This window comes from Myotis davidii, unplaced genomic scaffold (assembly GCF_000327345.1).
Source record: "Myotis davidii unplaced genomic scaffold, ASM32734v1 scaffold1059, whole genome shotgun sequence".
Taxonomy (NCBI): Eukaryota; Metazoa; Chordata; class Mammalia; order Chiroptera; family Vespertilionidae; genus Myotis; species Myotis davidii.
Genome location: NW_006290038.1, coordinates 82,653 through 86,574, shown reverse-complemented (window position 1 = coordinate 86,574; position 3,922 = coordinate 82,653). Strand labels below are relative to the sequence as shown.

The 3,922-nt window shown below is 60.1% G+C and overlaps 5 non-coding genes across 5 annotated transcripts; 3 read left to right on the top strand and 2 right to left on the bottom strand.

Annotated features, from left to right (window-relative positions):
* Positions 1-342: 342 nt before the first annotated feature.
* TRNAL-CAG lies at positions 343-425 on the top strand. The gene has a single exon. It is a non-coding gene; the product is annotated as a tRNA-Leu (tRNA).
* A 485-nt stretch (positions 426-910) lies between these two features.
* On the top strand, positions 911-981 carry TRNAG-GCC. The gene has a single exon. It is a non-coding gene; the product is annotated as a tRNA-Gly (tRNA).
* A 521-nt stretch (positions 982-1,502) lies between these two features.
* On the bottom strand, positions 1,503-1,574 carry TRNAE-CUC. The gene has a single exon. It is a non-coding gene; the product is annotated as a tRNA-Glu (tRNA).
* Positions 1,575-1,832: 258 nt separating this feature from the next.
* TRNAG-UCC lies at positions 1,833-1,904 on the bottom strand. Its single transcript has one exon. It is a non-coding gene; the product is annotated as a tRNA-Gly (tRNA).
* Positions 1,905-2,767: 863 nt separating this feature from the next.
* Positions 2,768-2,850, top strand: TRNAL-CAG. Its single transcript has one exon. It is a non-coding gene; the product is annotated as a tRNA-Leu (tRNA).
* Positions 2,851-3,922: the final 1,072 nt, after the last annotated feature.

Here is a 3,922-nt window from a genome sequence, read left to right as displayed (position 1 = left end):
CTCCTCATGCCTCCTGTCCTCTCGGCCAGGTGGCGCCCCAGCACCGGGTCCACCGGCGTCGGAACTGAATCCACGATTTGAGACGAGGGTGGAGGGAGACCGCCTGCAAGAGGCCACCAGGCGTGGCTCGGCCCGCCAGAGAAGAGGCGCCAAGGAAAATAGGTCTTTGCAGTTTAGGATGGTGAAGCAGGGGGGGTCGGAGGCAGTTCTATTGGCCGTGCTTGGCGAAGGAGTCCAGGAACAGTTCTATTTTATTTAAAATCATAAACTTCACACTGGCATCATGACACGGCGCTGTAAGATATGTAACCCTTGAATTAAATAGAGGCCAATGCTCACAGCGTCAGGATGGCCGAGCGGTCTAAGGCGCTGCGTTCAGGTCGCAGTCTCCCCTGGAGGCGTGGGTTCGAATCCCACTCCTGACAGCTGTCTAAACTTTTGCACGAGCTTCCCCGGGCTGGATTGAGTCCATCGCAGCTTTTTCCCGCCTTACAGTCGGTTCCTGCCTGGCACCCTTGGGCCCCTGCAAACTCTGGTCTCCGCCTTACACCCTCGGTTCACGCCACTCCCAACCCGGCCACAAATAGGCGGAGAACCCAGGCGCTGGAGGGACCGTGGGCGCTCAGCTGTTCCCTCCACACGTCACCTGCCGGGGTTGGGATGCCAGCGCGGGACAGGCTTGGTCCAGCTCCTGGTCTCCTCTGGTGACACTGACAGTCTCGCGGCGGCCGTGGATCGCCGCGAACACGCAGCATCGGCCGCAGAGTCTGCCTGGGTCTCCGGATCCTTCGTTTGGCTCTGCGCCGCGCAAGGGTCATAGACGTGCCTGCAGCCTCGGTTTTAGTTCCCGCGCTGCCGCCTGCTCAAAAGAAATAGGTGTTGGTGTGGGGCCTAGAGCTGCTTTGTCGGTGCATGGGTGGTTCAGTGGTAGAATTCTCGCCTGCCACGCGGGAGGCCCGGGTTCGATTCCCGGCCCATGCAGTCACTTTGCCTTTTTTTTTAGTCCCACCGCTCTCGCGAGCACCTCCGACTCCTTCCGCCATACCTCTTGGAACACGACTGCGGAGACAAGCCTCCACGCCCGGGACCTCCCTGGTCCCTCTTCATCAACCAGATACCGTTTGAGTCACGCCACTCACTACAAGGAACACCAATGGCGGCGCACATAGCTGGCACCTGCGCACTCCCCTTCGCTACCTTTCATCAGCTCTAGCTCTCTCCCACCCTACGCTCTCAAAATTACACAACCAGGAGGTGGGATGGAGCTACTCAGGAGATGGAGACATCGTATCTTCCTGTAAGATCACAAGTCAACATGGCGCACAAGTAGGTGGAAAATAATTCGTCTCATCTCACAGCATTCCCCACGTTCCCTTTTCAAACACTGGGCCGGTGCTCCACCATTAACATTGAACGGCATCAACTGGCGAGCAGGGCGTGGAATATCAGAGAGCTTTGCCTAAAATGTGAGTGTGGCCGTGCTGGAGAGACACAACAAAACCTTCCCTGACCGGGAATCGAACCCGGGCCGCGGCGGTGAGAGCGCCGAATCCTAACCACTAGACCACCAGGGAGCAGGTACGCTTGGGGTGAGCCTGTGTCTCAGGTATAAAGCACTTCTGGGACACCCACTTGGAGCTTCCACAGTTCCAGTTTTTCTTGCTTTTCCACGTACAGCCGCTCTGTCTCCCCTACCCACACGTGCCTTGCCCCCTTCCTGCCTGCGCACCTTCAAAACACTACACGCCTCCTGCTGGCGCTAACACGGCCCAGGTCCCAAGTCCCAGAGTCCACAGTCCTCGCAGGCGCAGGGGGCAAAACTACCATCTCGCTGCGTTGGCCGGGAATCGAACCCGGGTCAACTGCTTGGAAGGCAGCTATGCTCACCACTATACCACCAACGCCGCACTGGCGGAGTCCTTTAGAAACATCTAGTCCTAACTGGCACCAGCCCGGGGAACTGCCGCTACCAACCAGCCAGCCTCAGTAGCTGCGCTAGTTTGTCATCCAACTGCCTCTCCGGGGCGCTGTCGCTGGCCGACTGCTCCTGGTCCCTCCGATTCCACGCCGCTGCCCCCAGGTCGTGTCTCCAGCCCCGGGGTCGCCAAACCCACCTCCACTGAGCGACACCGCCCGCACCGACGGGGCGCGCACCCTCCGCCCACCAGCTGCGCTCCCCCTCCACCAGCCGCTTTGGGAGGGCCGCTCACAGACGCTGCGCTGGCGGGAGGATGCCCTGCGTGCCTGCGGGAGGAAAGGTGGGGAGAGGGATTGTTGGGGAACACACGGCACCACCAGTTGAGGCCCTGGGCCTCGACGCAGGGCGAAGGAGCGAAAGGGGCTCTTATCGGCAAGCTACCGGACGGAGGCTGTACCAACGACCAAACGGGACACGCCTCCCCGTCGGGATTCCCGGTCTCCCGCGTGACCGGCGGGGATGCTCACCACTATACTGAGGAGGACAGGCACAGTAGTTCCTACCCTCCCCCCACCGCCCCCTTCACCTTCCCCAATGCGGCCCTGTGGGTCCCCGACCGGACACCCAACCAACAGCGCCCTCCCACAGGGCACGACACGGCGGCACTGAAACCTCCGAGCGCGCCTCGTGCCCGGGCCCAGGAAGGGGAGAGGCCAGTCGGCTGTTCTTGCTCCCCGTGGCCCGCGAACGCCCGTCCATTGGGCACCTGGACCGGACAGACGGGGTGGAGGCCACAGGAGTTCACAGCTGGGTCCCAGCCACGTGAGCACCCGCACGCCAGAGCCTACAGTCAGGATGGCCGAGCGGTCTAAGGCGCTGCGTTCAGGTCGCAGTCTCCCCTGGAGGCGTGGGTTCGAATCCCACTCCTGACAGCTGTCTAAACTTTTGCACGAGCTTCCCCGGGCTGGATTGAGTCCATCCCAGCCTTTTCCCGCCTTACAGTCGGTTCCTGACTGGCACCCTTGGGGCCCTGCAAACTCTGGTCTCCGCCTTACACCCTCGGATCACCGCCACTCCCAACCTGACCACAAATAGGCGGAAAACCCAAAGGCTGGAGGGACTTTGGGTTGCGCCTAGGGGGTCGCTAAAGGGACTGTGGGCACTTAGCTGCTCCCACCATACGTGGCCTGCCGGGCTTTTGATCCGGGAGCCAGCTAAGCTTGGTCCATGGCCTCCTCTGGTGGCACTGACAGTTTGTCATTATTTATTTATTTATTTATTTATTTATTTTAATGCTTCACGAATTTGCGTGTCATCCTTGTCACAGGGGCCATGCTAATCTTCCCTGTGTCTCCAATTTTAGTATATGTGCTGCCGAAGCGAGCAGACACTGCCAGTCTTGCAGTGGCCCTGGACTATGGAGGAAATAGAGGGTGGGCTGGCGAGTTCGCCTGAGTCCTTCTGTCCCCGTTGGCTCTGTGCTGTGCCCTAGAACCTTTGAATGCCTGGCATCTCTGTCTCAGGTCTTGCCTCTGTCTCCGCACAAATGGATCAGGTGCCACAGCGGGGGGTGAGCAGTGGCCGGCCTATCACAGCTGCTGTTAGTGCATGAGTGGCTCATTGGTGGGACTCTGGCCTGCCTGCCACACGGGAGGCCCGGATTCAGTTCGTGGCCCCTGCAACCCACCGGTCCATTTTGGTTCTGCAAGCCGAGACATGCAGCTTCCCAGCTCAGGCTTCCCCTTAAGACACCGTCCTGCACCTGCACCACCCCCACACACCTCTCCTTTTGCTACAACTTATGACCCACTGGACTTGGGAGCTGAACCACAGCCCCACATCTTGATTGCTCAGCCCCTCCCTTGTCCCTTTTCACAAGCTCGCGGCTTGAGTCACGCCCTTCACTGCAGAGAACACCTCCTGTTCCTCAAGTGATGGCACCCGCACACCCGCCTTCCCCTTTCACCACCTTTCCTAGCGCTCTGGCTCCATCCAGCATCGCAC